The sequence below is a fragment of the Pleurodeles waltl genome, chromosome 7, assembly GCF_031143425.1.
Source record: "Pleurodeles waltl isolate 20211129_DDA chromosome 7, aPleWal1.hap1.20221129, whole genome shotgun sequence".
In the NCBI taxonomy this organism is placed as follows: Eukaryota; Metazoa; Chordata; class Amphibia; order Caudata; family Salamandridae; genus Pleurodeles; species Pleurodeles waltl.
The window spans coordinates 423,731,694-423,749,092 of record NC_090446.1 but is presented as its reverse complement, the minus strand read 5'-3'; the positions used below and the strand labels follow the sequence as shown (position 1 = coordinate 423,749,092).

At 44.8% G+C, this 17,399-nt stretch overlaps 1 long non-coding RNA gene across 1 annotated transcript; it reads left to right on the top strand.

Moving 5' to 3' along the window:
- The first annotated feature begins 267 nt into the window (after nt 1-267).
- LOC138304135 (uncharacterized) lies at nt 268-14,465 on the top strand. Its single transcript, XR_011205504.1, has 3 exons — nt 268-617; nt 13,043-13,418; nt 14,144-14,465. It is a non-coding gene; the product is annotated as an uncharacterized lncRNA (long non-coding RNA).
- Nucleotides 14,466-17,399: the final 2,934 nt, after the last annotated feature.

Genomic DNA, 17,399 nt, shown 5'->3' with positions numbered 1-17,399 from the left:
CGACGCGGTTTTAAAAAACCCGCCGGATCCGGTGTACTCGGGTACAAATGCTTGGTCAGTGATCCGTCCTGATCCGGAAGTGTGGCCCGAATGTCTGATGTGCAAACCGCATCGGAAATGAATAGTAATAGCGGAGGCCATCTTTGTAAAGATAGCAGATAGCTCATCGCATGCCGATAATCAACTTCCTGCAACGTCCGTTCAAATTAAATACAAGTACAGAGAGTAATCCACTGCAAAAAACATATTGCGGGCCATCCAGATTCATAAAGTTGTTACTGTTCAATCTTAAACATACCATATCACAAGAGGATATAAATGTGGCGGCCATCACAAGCGCACAACGCCAGCCGGGGGCCGCAGGAGAGACCAGCACCTGTGTAATTAGGGCAGGAGCCCTTTAAATTCCCTGCTTGCGCTCCCGCTCGCGGGATGCGCGCGGGCGGTGCCCGGGCGAAGCCACCCTCTTTCGTCTGCAGTAAAGAGTCTAGTTGACATTCAAGAAAATTGCACAGTTTAACTTGAGTGGCTCTGTTTTGTAGAAAACGGACCCGCCCTCTCCCGTCATTGCCTGATTGAGACCGGGACAGGACAGACCTCTCAACGGGAGCTCTCAAGTAAGACTATTATTTTCCTTTTAGTTTTTTTAAATATTTTAAACTATGGGGAAAAGGAAAGCTGTTGACCCGCCAGCACTACTGGATGATATAAAAAAACAGAAAAAGCGTCCTAGGAAACTAATAAGTCCGTACATGGTGGCCCGAAATCACTTGACGAGGTTGATCTATTATTTGAGGAGGTGGAGGCCATACTTAATAGTGAATTAGGTACTCGCGAAACCTTGCCCCAGAGGAAGCCATCACTCCATCCCAAAAGGATCCAGTAGTTTTTTAATAAGAAGAAGAGCCAAATAGTTGTCTCTGGGGAACCAACCGATGCGCAGGAAAACTGCCCATTGTTAATGCCACTATTCCCTCGATTCAGCAGGGTATGGCGGCTTATAGTAGCACCTCCAATTCTCCACACACCCAGGGGGCAGCTCATGCAGAGGAAATAGAACGTATTCCCCTACCTTTGAGTCCTGAGATAAGGCTTGTCCCTAAGCAGAAATCGCTTTGAGCTCTTGACTGAGGAGGGCGATTTGACTGAGACCCATGACCTCCTTTTGGCCAAGACAGATATTGAGTCTGCCATCTCCCCCCCTATTACTGTTACGTGCTCTGAACCATCTGCTAGTAAAGTTACCTTGCCTCTAATTCTTCATAGAGTAGAAGAAGTTAGGAATCCAGTATTGCAGTTAACTAAACTCCTACAGGGGAAAATGGTCCAGCAACCGAGATGTAAGTGCCAAAAGCTAGAGACAGTTGAGGAAGGTGGAATTGTGGCGGCCGAACTACTTTCATCCAATATCAATGTGTGCAAGGGGCCTACCGACTATTCTCAAAGCTCTGGGTTCTATTTGGGTGCCACAGAGGCTAATTTAAATCCCTATACAGCCAATCCTAAAAGTAAATATATAGGGTGCAATAGTTCCATTTCTGGTGGAACTATGGCGGTGAGCGGTGTTGACACTGTCGGCAGCTCCCTTGCTCCACCGAATCGTCATCTTACTACGAGGCATAATACCATGACATCCTATCAACTCTCTGATTAAGGGCTCAACCTGCATCATTCCCTCCCAAAGAGCTCATAGCGCCTTAGACATCCCTCTATCAAGCATAGGCTCTAGGTATGGAGGCAATACTCTTTTCTTAACTAATGTTCCAAAGCTGTCATACAGGTCTGCTGAGGACCAAGAGTCTAGGCTTAATAAGGTTATCCATTGGTTGCATCATCGACAGGAATGCCTTTCAGTTATACGCTCGGACATCCGAACAACCGAAAGATGGAGTCCCTCTGGGTCAAACTTTGAAGTAATTGCAATTGTGTTTTTGGACAAAATCATGGCAGACCAACTCATCAACTTTGTTGCACGTATGCGCCAGTTCAAGGGGCTAAAAGGAGAAGGCATTATGTTAGTTCCCAAACTAGTGGATTTAAAACAGGCCCTTGTGTCTGGTCATAATGCCCATGCTAATAGGAGAGACTCCCGGGAGGAAGGTGAACTTATGCTTCATGGTTCTGTATGACTGTCATCTGCCCAGGAAGCCCTTAATAGGGACATTTTAGAGGAAGCTCAAATAATTAGATTGGACAAGACCATTGATGAGTTGAACTACAAGGATGTTTTTCCCACAACCTATGATACTAAAACAGATACTATTGGTTTATCCATAATGACTTGGAATCTTGCTGGCCTTGCCAGGAAACTGGACGATATCGATTGGGCTACTTACATAAAGTCCCAAGATGTGTGTCTTTTCCAAGAAACATGGGTTGAGGGTCGAACTAGTATAGATGGGTTCCTTTCCTTTAATGTCCCTGCACAACCATCTGAGAAAGCAACAGTTCGAGCAAAAGGGGGACTTTTAATTCTTTTAAATTTATAACTGCAATGTGATTATAAGGTTTTAAAATTTGATTGTCCAGATCTGATGGGCTTACAAATCTCTTTCCAGCAGAATTTTAACATAATTCTTATTAATGTATACGCACGATCAGTCTCACGTGGATCAGAATCACATATTTTAACTCTACTTACAGATTTTTTTAGACACTATACAAACTCTCTTATTTAATTATTGCTGGGGATGTAAATTGTACCTTCGAACCCTCTGAGTTCTTTAGTAATTTAACCATGGAGGAGGATGAATTATGGGGGATTGCACAATTGAATGGTGATAGCCCCTGCCCACGTTCTCGTGTTGCAGCTCAGCTAGCCTCACTATGTTTAAAATTTGGCCTTAGGGCTTGTAATGGGCGTACTCCTTCTGACTTAAACCTTGCTCCTACATTCCAACGAGGTTCTCTGACTAGTGTTATCGATGATTTTCTAGTGGACGTGCGACTTTGGCTGCTATTGTGGGATATGAGGGTGGATTCCAGGTGTGAGAGTGATCATTATCCCCTGTTACTCACCCTCTCTGGGAATATCTTTGGTAGAACCTCGAACATGCAATTCCCAACAGTCCCTCCCCATATTTTTAACAATGCTTATTCAAAGTTAGGGTGGCCAAAAGTGATGTCGAACCCTTACTTGTTACGCAAGATTTACCTAATGTTTTCTGATAACTTGTCAGCCTATGAAGAGTCTGATCCTGAGGCTATTCCACTTCTTGGTATTCATGCAGACATGATGGTTAAACTTCAAAGTATTTTTTACAAAAAGGTCAAGGCAAGCCCGCGAGGCAGGGCTCTGAACAACAGTAGATGGTTTAACTATACATGTATGAGGGCCAAGTCAGGTCTAAAAAAGGCCATTAAGGTTGGGACTCCGGGGGTGATCAAACAAGCAAGATGTATGTACAAAAAGACAATTTTACATTCAAAGACATCTTGGGAAGACTCTATTTGGCAGGAGTTGTTGGATGCTTCAAAAACAAATAATAACAAGCTTTTCTGGGAATTGTTGACTAAACATGAGAGAGGGGGTAGATCTAATCTAAGGAATCATATTCAACCTGAATGTTGGGTGGAGCATTTCTCTCTTCTTTATGAGGAAACTACCTCCTCTGTGGCCTTTGATTGTGATAATGTGGGTTTAGACCCCCTCACTTTACCAAATGACCCTGAGAGTTACACTTGTTTCTCCTTAGAAGAAACTGCTGATGCTATTAATTCTTTGAAATCTGGTAAAGCCCCAGGAACAGATAAAATCCCAGGCGATCTATATAAATCTGAGCCACTTATATGGACCTGGTATATCAACTTATTGTCAAATAAAATCATAAAAGGAGGGCAGATTCCCGAGACGTGGAAGGGTGCCGAAATTATCCCCATTTACAAAAAGGGTAACCCAAATCTCCCATCCAACTATAGACCGGTTAGTTTAATTGACAATCTGCAAAAAATCTTCGCCAAACAGCTTCTAGGTAGACTATCAAGCTGGGTTACGGAACAGCAGATTCTTTCACCGTTACAGGCGGGGTTCCGGCCTATAATAAGTACGGTAGACCAGGCCTTTAGGTTGGCTGTGTTACATTGGAAATATGTAGTTCTGGCAAAGCAGCCCTTATATGTTGCCTTTGTTGACTTGCGTTCCGCCTTTAATTTGGTCCCAAGAGAAAAGCTTTGGGAAGTGCTATATAAAATAGGGATACCAGCCCATACAATTTTCCTATTGAAACGCATGCATGAAGACACATATGCGCAAGTGAGGTGGGGCAAACAAGGTGAGTTGACTAATAAATTCCCTATTAAAAGAGGCGTCCGACAGGGATGTGTGTTAGCACCACTCTTGTTCTCCCTATATATTAATGAGGTGGTGCAAGAATTAAGGGCATGTCAAAATGATGCTCCCATTTTAGTTAATCAGAAAATTCCTATTCTCCTTTTTGCGGATGATTCCTTAGTTATTTCAAAAACCCCTATGGGTTTACAAATTCTTGTGGACAAATGTAATTCATTCTGTTGGAATTCTGGCCTAGAGCTGAACCTGAAGAAAACTAAACTGATGGTGCTCCGCTCCGGACCTCGGAAGAAATGCACTATAAGGCTAGATGGTGTTATTTTGGACCAGGTTAGATCCATCGATTACCTGGGTGTGAGGCTCACAGATTTACTTCATTGGGAGGAACAGGTTAGCAAGAGTGCCGGGCTTTTGCAACATCGGGCAGCATCCATATTGCGCCTTTATAGGAGCACGATTGCCAAAGCTGTATCCCCAGCAATAAAGATCTATGTGGCTAAGGCGCAGGGTGCTGCTGCCTATGGTGCAGAGATTTGGGGCATGTCAGATAGCAGTAGAATAACTAAAATTGAGAATAGCTTTGCTCGGGCTTTATGTGCATGCCCCATCAGCACCCCATTAATCCCTTTATTTTTAGACTTAGGGTTAAAACGAATGGCTGATCTAATTATTCTTTGACCTTTGTTGTATTGGGTGAGGCTATGGATAGTCCCCGAATTGGTCGTATATATTGTAAGTCCTCACTTCTAGAATTGCTAAAATGTACGAATTCTACCTCTATCCCATGGATCAAACATGTATCCAGCTGGCTTTGTACATTGGGACTGAGAGATTTATGGGAGAACCCTTATCAACTTGAGAAATCCCATGTTAAGACCAGTAGGCTCCCTTCAATACTTTATGTACGGAATAATTATATTGCCCGCAAATCTAGTGGTCGTTTAACTAATCTTTTCATTGATTTTAAATGGTACCCGGAATTTGAATTATATCTAGATATAATACCTGACCTATTAGGCAAAGGACTGTATGCCAGATTCCGCTTCGGAACATTACCATTAATGGCCCTGATGAGCAGATGGGGATCCAATTTAACGTCTGATACTTGTCCTGTGTGTGGTAATTCCCTGGAAACGGTAGAGCATTTTATGTTTTTCTGTCCTGCTTATTTAACTCCAAGGTCTAAATGGATCAGTGACATTTGTCGGGAATTGAAGTTAAGAAAATGTGCTTCAGCTTTGAGGATTCTAAAAAGTCACAATTCAAGTGTGTTAATTTATGCTGTAAGCAAGTTTTTAGTAGAGGCACGGCATATACGTAACTTTTATCTATAATGATTTTAACTGGTTTTAGCTCGGGCATAATGGATTTTACTCTCTTCCGTAAATTTGGTTTATGGTAGATTTGTATTGTTCTATTTATGATGATTATTTACTTTGTTTTGTATTGCTTTGATGGTCTGCTGGCCGAATAAAGCTTGTGTATTCAGTGGCGGGCATCTTGGAGTGCGCAAAAAAAATATTCGATTTTCAAAAACGATCATACAGAAAAAAACATCATATATGTCCTAAGGTATTGCCATATAAAGAAATAAAAAACGATTACAAAAAATCTAAGAGCAAAAACCAAAGAACATGCTAGTCATCATGAATTATCGCTACTTAGTCAAAATGGCCCCATGTATGTGCACAAACAATAAAGTCCAATTGCAAACAGTAGTGAAATTCATTATCAGTATTATGACCAAGTTCAACCGCTTGCAGGTGGCAAATCCATGCTGCCTCTTTCTGGTGTAGAATCTGTTCCCTATTTCCTCCTCTTTGGTGAGGTGGCACATAGTCCACCCCCTGAAACCAGATACACGCATTATCAGCATGAGATAGCATCACGTGGGATGTTAGTGGGTACCTACTGTCTTGATTTTATATTGCACGTACATGCTCCAGTATTCTTAATTTTAGGGGCCTTACTGTGCTCCCCACATAGATTTTGTTGCAAGTGCAACCCAAAATATAGATCACATATTTTGTCTTGCAGTTAATGAAATGTTTTATTGTGTACTTTCTAGTGGTGTTAGAACAAAAGTCTTTTGATTTGTCTAAACCCAACGTGCACATGTTACACTCATGACAAACATAAAATCCTTTTGGTTTGGTGGGAAGCCATGTTTCATTAAAAGCCATAGTGATGTAGCTTGGACATAGTTGATCTCGTAATGTCATACCTCTACGGTAGGTTACCTTAGGAGATTTTGATATACACCCTTTTAGTCCTGGTGTATCCACAAGTAAGTGCCAGTGCAGTTTTAAGATCTTAAAGATATCTTGACTCAAGACAGGGTATTGAGTTACAAACGCCACCCAGTCAGGCTATTTTTTTTTTATCACTCTGAGGCTTCACGTACGAGGTATCTTTCATAGGCATTTTCATAATTCGTTTTTCTGCATTTAACAGAATTTTTCTATCGTATCCCCTTTTGATAAATCTCTGTTTAGTGTTTTCAATTTGTGTCAAACTTTCAACAGTGCTGCAGTTACGTCTTACACATACCATTTCACCAAAGGGGATATTATGAATGACTGATTTAGGGTGAGCACTTGTTGCATGTAGAATGCTGTTACAAGCTGTTGATTTTCTAAATAAAGCACTTTGTATTCTATTGTCGGCCACGGAAAACCGGATATCCAAAAAGTCTATTTTGTCTTTATTGTGCTGCATGCTTAGTTTAACATTGTAGGGATTATCATTAAGAAAAGCATGATATGAGGTCAACTGTTCTACCATCCCATTCCATAGTAAAATTATGTCATCTATATACCTTCCCCAAAACACAATATATTCTGTCCAGGGGGAGGCATATCTACCCCATGCATGTTGCCTTTCGTACCAGCCCCAAAAAAGGCATGCATACAATGGAGCAAATTTTGAACCCATCGCAGTGCCTTGGATCTGTTGGAACCACCTGCCACTGTGTAGGAAATAGTTCTTTGACAGGATAATGTCAATCATCTCAATAATCATCTGACTGTGTTCATAATGATCAGCTGTTCTTGTGTTAAAAAAAGACATAATGGCTTGAATTCCAAACTGCTTATGGATACAAGTATACAAGCTGGTGACGTCCATTGTAACAAACTTAAGTTCATCTGACAATGGAAAGTCCTCAAAGTTATTAAGGATGTCCTTGCTGTCCTGTATAAAAGAATGTAGGTTGCATAAAAACCTTTGAAAGATTGTCAGAGTACGTTGATTCTTTTCCTACAGTGGGAGAGGCAATACCTGATATCATAGGCCTGCCCAGCGGGAAATCTCCTACTTTATGTATTTTTGGAAGAATATAGATACAGGGGTACCGGGGACTTTTGACAAACAAATATTTATATTCATCACCATTTGATGAGACCAGATTCATGCCAACCTGTAAATTTCATGTTAATAAAATCAGCCAACCTGTGTATTGGATTATCTGTGATGTTTGTATAACAGGTAAAATCGTCCAATTGTCTTTCTATTTCTCCAAAGTATTCAACTTTATTCATTATGCCCACATTTCCTCCTTTATCTGCCTCTCAGATCACAATTGATTGGTCTGATCTTAAAGGGGCAAGTGCCTTTCTCTCCAAATCGGATAAGTTGCCACCCTTGTGCCACTTATCGGTCCTCCTATCAAAGCAATTATGTAGGTCTTTCGTTACCTTGTCAGTAAAAAGGTTGATGTGATGGGTTCTGGCGGGTATGAATTTGGAGCATAATTTTAATCTACTGTTTATCTCCAAGTCTTCCCTAATACCTAGATGTGCTCTTAGGTCATCAATTTCTAATTCATTGTCATCTTGCAAGGACATCATAAGTTGTAAATCATATAAATCTGAAACAAGTTGTGTGGATACCTGTACGTCCTCAGTAGATGTATTGTCTGGCAATGCCCTAGAGGTAGTCATTCCTTGTAAGGAATTAAAATAGTCCTTCAATTTGAGCTGGCGTGTAAATTTGAACAGGTCTATAAAAACATTGACTGGATCAGACCTTTGCTCAGTACATCAGACTCTGCTTTATTGAGAGGACGATCAGACAAATTTCAATAACCAGGTCACCCCCATTAGTCATTTCTTCATATGATTTTGTGGAAGCTAGTTCCTCTTGGAACGCGTTTGTACCCCCTGTTTTTCAGGTCCTCTGTTTCCATCGTTTCCCACCCCTTCTGGTCTTCTTTTCTGATCAATTTTGTTCCTAATCTTAACCTTTCCATTTCCACTAAAAAAATTAGAGGAGCTTGGTGGGACAGATTTGGATGAACCTATTTCATTTGATGTTACCCTATCCAATGAGGTAACAGAGCTTCCATTGGAGAGATCAGTGTGTCACTTAAGTTCTCACCACCTCTTTTTCGTGTGTCTTGCACCTTGACATTATCGTATTTATGGGCAAATGTATACACTCTGCCTAGTTTGTAATCCAAGTCATCCCGTTTGACCCTATGTAATTTTTTGTCCCGTAGATAGATTTGACAGTCATCCAATACTTTATCTAGGATCTCATAATTCTTCTTAGTCAGATCTTTTTGAGGAACACTCTTGATTTCCTTTTCCACTTGATCTATATCCACCTGCAGTTTACAAACCTTCTTATATGTGTGTTTTATTAGTATGCGCATCATCACAAATGATGCATTTTGTAGGTTGTCCTCCCATTCTCTAAGTGCATCATCATCCAAATGCTCATATGTTGGAAAAATAAGAATTCTAAGTCCCCTGGGGATTTTACCATTCTCAAGGTATTTCTGTAGAGTTATCCCATCCCACCATCTCGCCATTTCCAGTTTCCTTAATCTTTCCAATTTTTGAAATTTCAACCTTAAAATATCAGTACCCTGTACCTGTGCATTTGTAGCATTGTGACTCAACTGATTCGAAAATAGGTCCCTTGCCAGTTACTCTCGATTATCTCTAAAACGTGACATATTGATGTAATTCTGTTATAATTTAACTGGAAAAGGGAAGTGCGTAAGAGCCTTGTTAACTTAATCTCCAAACAAACAAAGGCAGCAGGCTCATACAGGACGCATATATCCCTGTGTGTTCCCAAGTGAGCAAAAAGTATATATTGAATTGTTCCCCGTGTGCACCTCGACCAAAACACCTACTGCTAAGGTGTAAGCCTTTTTAAGAAAAAAGGGGAAAAAACATACAAAAAACACTATGGTCGTGCACCACTTTTCCAAGTTGTAAAAATACAGAAATGTCCAGTCTTTTGTATATAGTAAAGATGTGATGAATCTTTTCTTTATTTTCTTCCACTTGTTCTCAACAACACATAGAATTTGTAGTAACAACAGCCAACGCATTTCGTCCTTCCACATAGGACTTCTTCAGGGCTGTAACATGACACATAATATACCATAAGAGTATGCACAACACTGCACACATAACCAGGAAGGCAGAACAAAGCATTTCCTCTGAGAGCAGGGTGTTACACCCTCTCCCTTTGGAAATAGGTGTTACAGGCTGAGGAGGGGTAGCCTCCCCCAGCCTCTGTAAATGCTTTGAAAGGCACAGATGGTGCCCTCCTTGCATAAACCGGTCTACACCAGTTCAGGGACCCCTTCTACCCTGCTCTGGCGGGCAACTGGACAAAGGAAAGGGGAGTGACCCAGGGGTGGTGCCCAGACCTCCTCCAGTGTATCCCAGACTTCAACCATCTTGCTTTGCAAGGTGTGGGGGCACTCTGGAGGGCGCTGAGTGGCCAGTGCCAGCAGGTGACGTCAGAAACCCCTCCTGATAGGTCCATACCTGATAAGGTAGCCAATGCCCCTCTCAGGGCTATTTAGGGTCTCTCCTGTGGGTTCTCTTCAGATTCTGCTTGCAAGTTTCCTTCAGCAATCCTCTGCAACAACTTCAGCATCCTATGACCTCGGATCAAGTGTAGCCTGCGCCAAGAAACGTTATAACTGCAACAAAGTGTCTACAAGGGACACTTTTCTTCAGCAACCTCAGCTCCAAGTCAGCAACTGCAACAGTCTCCACGGTGTGCATGCTCTGGGGACTCCCTGTCTTCATCCTGCACCAGAAGGACCGGAGAAATCTCCCGTGGAGTGACGGAGTCACTCCTCTTCTCCAAACAGGCACCTTCCCAGGTGACGACTAGTACCCTGGGACTCCTCTCACGGCGACGAGCGTGCTCCCAAGGACACAGGGGGTGGACATCTTCGACATAGACTGTCCTGAGGTCCTGCTGACGCAATGTGGAGGAGGTAAGAACTTCCCCAAGAACGACTGTACCCCTGTGTTTTGTGTCTTCTTTGCCTCCTGAGGCCTCTGTGCACTCTTTGCAAAATTCCTTCGTTGACAGCCTGGCTCAGTTCCTCAGCACTCCACCCTGCAATGCTCAACTCGCTGAGTTGTTCTCCGGCAGCGTGGGACCTTCTTTTGTTGCGCTGCATCAACCGCGTCTTGCACCTCCTTTGAACCTGGATCCTGCAGCTTCTGGTGGTGCTGGCTGGCATCCTGAGGGCTCTCTAAAGTGCTGGGATCCCCCTCTTCTTCATCACACAGAGTTGAGGCCCCCAGGTCCCTCATGGGTCCATCCAGCACCATTTTGATGAAAAACACACTTTTGCCATATCCAAGGCTTTTTTGCACCTTCCAACACGATATCTCGTCTGCAACGATCTTCACGCCATGGGAAATCTTTTGCATCATGCACAAACCCGCTGGCATCTTCCTAGTGTGCATTTCTGCAGTCTTCAACTAACAGGGGACTCTTCTTTTGCAGCCTCTTCTGGGTTGGCAGGGGCTCCAGTCCTTCCTGGAACTTCTTTCGACTTCTGTAATTGGTCCCATTCCTTTGCAGGTCTTCAGGTCCAATAATCCAGCAGTTGTTCTTTGCAGACTTGGTTGGCTGCTGCAAAATCCCAAAAACGAGGTGTAGTGTGTCCTAAGGAAACTTTCAGTACTTTACTCCTGCTTTTCTGGGCTCTGGGGTGGGGTAATTTACTTACCTTTACTCTATTCTTACTCTCCCAGTGATTCTGCACACACTACACTTGTCTAGGGGGTAATTTGTGATTCACATTCCACTTTTTCATTATATGGTTTGTGTTGATCCTAGTCCTATTTTCGCCCATTGCATTCTATAGGATTTCCTACTGCTTGCATTGTTCTATGACTATTTACTTGTCTAATTGTGGTGCCTAGTGTATATATTGTGTATAATACTTACCTCCAGAAGGAGTATTGATCTAAGATATTTTTGGAACTGTGTCACTGTAGGAAAGTACCTTCTTGCCTGGCATTTTACCCCCATATTTCACTGTATGTATGTTTTAGGACTTGTTTCACTGGGATCCTGCCAGGCAGGACCCCAGTGCTCATAGTATGTGTTCCCTGTGTGGTGCCTAACTGTATCACTGACGCTCTGTGTAGGAGGCTGCCCTGGCCTGTAGTGGGTACCAAAGGTACTTACACTCTGTGCCAGGTCCAGTTATCCCTTATTAGTAGAATAGAGGTGTTTCTAGCAGCTTAGGCTGATAGAAGGTAGCTATGGCAAAGAAGCTTAGACCGAACTAGGAGACATACAAAGCTCCTACTATACCACTTATATCATATGCACAATATCATAAGAAAACACAATACACAGAGGGTCAGATGTAGCAAAATTTTGCGAGTCGCAAATGGCCCGAATCGCAATTTGCGACCCCGCAAAATCGGAAATGGGATGCAAAAACCCCATTTCCGAATCGCAAATTGCGCCGCAAGCCATTACGACTCGCAAAAATTGCGACCCCATTGTGCGACCCGCAAATAGGAAGTCGCAATTTGCGAGTCGCAAACCATATGAAATAGCCACTCGCAAATTGCGACTAGTCGCAAAAAGCCCATTGTGCCCTTCCAATTTACCACTAACTCAGAGCAGGTGGTAACCATAACCAAAGTATAAAAGGAGACCCAGAAGGCACCTGGGTTACTCAAGATGGCGGAGATATATGTGCTAGCAAGGAGGAGGAGAGCCCACGCTGCACAGCAGATGAGGAGGAGGAGCCAGAGACAGGAGAAGAAATACAGAACCAGACAGACACTTTTCCAACAAACTGAGGAGGAGATCTATGATAAATACAGACTCAGCAGTGCAGCAATATTAGAATTAATAGATCTACTCAATCCGCAGCTTCAACGCCAGACTGTGCGCGGCAGCGCCATCCCCACACATGTGCAAGTGCTATGCTCACTGCACCTCTTGGCCTCGGGTAGCTATCAGGGGGTCATTGCAGTGGCAGGTGGGGTATCTCAAAATGCACTCTCACGGTTCTTCAGAGCATTCCTAGATGCCATACTCACACACATGTCCAGATTCATATATCTACCCAGGAATGAGGCAGAAATCAACAGCACCAAGTTGGAATTCTACAGGATTGCCAACTTCCCACATGTAATAGGGTGTGTAGATGGGACACATATACAAATATGCCCTCCTGCAAATCTGGAATATCTGTTCCGCAACCGGAAGTGTACCCACTCAATGAACATCCAGGTGGTATGTGACACCCATTATGTCATCACTGACATGGCAGCCAAATTTCCAGGGAGTACACATGACTCTTACATTTTCAGGCACAGTGGGATACACCAACGCCTAGAACGTGGGGAGTTTGGAGACGGATATCTCCTAGGTATAGCTGAATACACCTTGCAGACATACACACAGGTCAATGTGGAACCCATCCATGCCCAGCTAACATTGTTCATTTTTGCCAAACAGGTGACAGTGCATATGCACTACGACCATGGATACTTACCCCGTACTTAACACCCAGCAATGAGACAGAGAGGCGATACAACAGTGCACATAGGAGGACCCGAAATGTTATAGAGAGGACCTTTGGAATGTTGAAGGCAAGATTCAGATGCCTCCACAGAAGTGGAGGTGCCCTCCAGTATGCCCCAATAACAGCATTCAATATCGTTGGCGCATGCGCTATACTGCACAACATTGCCACCAGACGTGGGCTCACCCCTGAAGACCCAGATTCGGAGGATGACGAGCAAGAGCTACTGCATCGCCATCATGGGGATAGAAGCATTGCAAATCAAGGCAGACAGAGACAGGACCACATTGCAAACCAATACTTTGGAAGGTATGTGCTGCCTGTCACCACACACACGAATGTCACACACAAAGAGCCCAGGTGTGAAGTGGAACAAACAAGAACTTTAATGAAGTGAACCAAAAAACTATAGAAATGAACTATTGATCAGGGGCTGTAAAAGTCCACCTGCTATGAGGACACATTAACCTCATGTGCCTCAAATGTTTGTAAGTGCGTAGCTCACATCCTACGCCTGGGACGCCCAGCATGGCTGGTGCCTGGACCGTCTGCAGATCTCTGCCGTGCACTGCCACTACACAAGACCCTGGTGTCTGTGGCAGATGCACTACTGATAGTAGAGCCCTCCTCACTGTCTTGTGGGGTGTCTGCTGCGCCCCTAGCCACCTGTCGTGCCTCCATCATGTCCACAGCGTGGCTTATCCGTCCCAGGCCGCGAGCCACATCGCTGGCAAAGTGGCCCATGTCGACCTGTAAACTGACTGTGCGGCGTGACAGCCCTGTAGTATTCACAGCCAGGCGGACGATGGGGGCAGCCATGCGGTCTAGACGGTGGATTAGTTGGCGTCACGGCGCCTTGCACTCTCTCTCTCCGTAACAAGTTCAATCACTAGTTGCCTGATGGAGAACGCAAGGTCACCTACGTGAGTGTTCAGGTTTTGAAGCTCTGTGTGGACCTGTGCCAGTCCTGTTGTCTGATTCCTCTCCATTCGCCGCATGGCCCCTGATATCAGTCTCATTTGCCTTGTCTGCAGGCGCTGATCTTCGATGAGTGCTGCCTCGGCGGCGGACATGGAGGAGTCCCCTACATCTCCCTGGGACACTGCAGGGACATGGACACGTCGTCTGCGACGCAGTGGTGCATCAGTGTCCTGTTGGCTGGCACTGTGGCTGGGACCGGGTGCTGGGTCTATCTCCACTATGGCCACTGGTGCATCTGGAGGGGACTGTGGTCGGGTGGTGCAGGTCCCTGTGGTGGCTGCTCCTGGGTCCTGTGCTGCCTGGTGGCTGACCTCTGCACCCTGGACGGTGTGGCTGGTGGTGGTGTCTTGTGGGAGACCTGTGGGACTATCATCTGTTGTATGCTTCCTAATAAACTGTTGCCTATCAGCTGCCTACTGGACTACATTGCCCATAATGCACCATTCTGGTGGTTGCTACTCTGAAATAGAGCTATTTTGGTTGTGCATGCTGCTGTGTACTAGGTGGGTTGGGGTATGGCAGATATGGGTGTACATGCATGTTTCATGGTACTCACTGGTTGATGGTCCTGGCGCTGACGTGTCCAGCTCTCCTATTCCAGGCACTGCCTCTGGCTCCAAGGTCTCTTGCACTTGTTCCTCATGGGTGTGGGTGGTGGGACGGTAGATGGGCCTCCTCCAGTGCCCCTCATCTCCCGGAGGCGCTCTGCCACCCTCTCCTTTGTCCTGGAGCGCAGGTCATACCATCTTTTTTTCAGTTCTTCTATGCACCTGTGGCTCACCCCAATTGCATTCACCTTCTCCTGGATTTCCGTCCAAATCCTCCTTTTGTCCACCTCAGGCACTCTGAGGGCTGCTCTTCCAAAAAGTTGATCATGGTGCTTGCAGCGTTCTTCTGTCAGCACCTCCAGTTTCTTTTCAGAAAATTAGATTTTCCTCTTTCTGCCTGATTCCTCCATTGTTGCTGCTGTTCCTCCTGTTGGTTGTTCAGCAGTTGGAAATGGGTGTGGTCCTCCCTCCTCCCAGGTGTATTTGTAAACTTCCTGGCTGTGATGTCATCATCAAGAGCCAGGAAGTGTTTTCCAGAGTGTTCTGCTGCACCTGCATGCAATATGCAGCACAGTCGCAATTTGCAACACCCACTCGCAATTTGCGTGTTCGTTTTTAGCGAGGTCGCAAAAAGCGACCTCGCAAACAGCGGACTCGCAATCTGCGGTGCAACTTCATTTGCGAGTCGCAAAATGAAGTCGCTTCTTCTTGTTGGATACCTGTTTGCGAGTCGGAAATTGCGAGTGGCAAAGACTCGCAATTTCCGACTCGCAATTTTTTTGCTACCTACATCTGGCCCAGAGTTACTAAAAATAAAGGTACTTTATTTTTATGACAATATGCCACAAGTATCTCAGTGAGTACCCTCAGTAAGAAGGTAAGTAATATACACAAGTTAGATGTACACAAACCCAAAACAGGTAAGTAAGAGTCAGAAAAGTAATGGAAACAGTGTAGAATTACAATAGGTTGCAATAGGTGAACACAGGTCTAGGTGCAACACAAACCATATACTCCAAAAGTGGAATGCGAATCACAAATGGACCCCAGACCCATGGGAGCTTGTAGAGGGTCGCTGTGACTGTAAGAAAACAGTCAGGGTGTCCAAGATACCCCACCCCAAGACCCTGAAAAGTAGGAGTAAAGTACACCTACTACCCCAAAAGAGCACAATAGTCGTGATTGGGGGATTCTGCAAGAACAGCAAACACCAGCAGTGCACTGAAAACGGATTCCTGGACGGGAGGACCTGCGAAGCAAGGGGACCAAGTCCAATAGTCGCGACAGTGTCCAGGGGGGGCAGGAGCCCAGAAAACCCCGGATGAATTTGCAAAAGGGCTGCCTCCGGGTGGAAGAAACCGAAGATTCTGCAACACGAAAAGGGCTAGGAACTTCTCCTTTGGATGTAAGATGTCCCACGGCGTGCTGGAGGTTGCAGAAGTGTTTCCAGGCAGAAATACCGCAAACAAGCCTTGATAGCTGTAAGAGTCGCCTTGAGGATTTTGGGTGCTGCTGGGGACCAGGAAGGACCAGGATGTCGCCCTTTGGAGGTGGAGACAGAGGGGGTGCTCAGCAACTCAGATAGCCCCCACAGAAGCAGGCAGCACCGACAGAAGTACCGGAGCAGGCACTTAGAAGATCTGAGGACAGCGGTTGACTCAGAGTCACAAAGGAGGGTCCCACGACGCCGGAGTCCAACTCAGTGGGTTGAGCACTGCAGGACGGAGTGCTGGGGACCCAGGCTAGGCTGTGCACAATGGAATCCTTGTAAAAGTGCACAGAACCAGGAGCAGCTGCAAATCACGCAGTACTCAGGTTTGCTGTCTGGGGTGGGGAGGCAAGGACTTACTGTAGGAGGCTGGACTGGCTTGTAGTGAGTAACTAGGGGTACTTGCACCTTGCACCAGGCCCAGTTATCCCTTATTAGTGTATAGGGTGTCTAGCAGCATAGGCTGATAGATAATGGTAGCTTAGCAGAGCAGCTTAGGCTGAACTAGGAGACGAGTGAAGCTCCTACAGTACCACTTAGTGTCATATGCACAATATCATAAGAAAACACAATACACAGTTATACTAAAAATAAAGGTACTTTATTTTTATGACAATATGCCAAAGTATCTCAGAGTGTACCCTCAGTGAGAGGATAGGAAATATACACAAGATATATATACACAATACCAAAATATGCAGTAATAGTCTTAGAAAACAGTGCAAACAATGTATAGTTACAATAGGATGCAATGGAGACACATAGGGATAGGGGCAACACAAACCATATACTCCAGAAGTGGAATGCGAACCACGAATGGACCCCAAACCTATGTGACCTTGTAGAGGGTCGCTGGGACTATTAGAAAATAGTGAGGGTTAGAAAAATAGCCCACCCCAAGACCCTGAAAAGTGAGTGCAAAGTGCACTAAAGTTCCCCAAAGGACAAAGAAGTCGTGATAGGGGAATAAGGCAGGAAAGACACAAACCAACAATGCAACAACGCTGGATTTCCAATCTGGGGTACCTGTGGAACAAGGGGACCAAGTCCAAAAGTCACAAGCAAGTCGGAGATGGGCAGATGCCCAGGAAATGCCAGCTGCGGGTGCAAAGAAGCTTCTACTGGACAGAAGAAGCTGGGGTTTCTGCAGGAACGCAAAGGGCTAGAGACTTCCCTTTTGGAGGACGGATCCCTCTCGCCTTGTAGTGTCGTGCAGAAGTGTTTTCCCGCCGAAAGAACGCCAACAAGCCTTGCTAGCTGCAAATCGTGCAG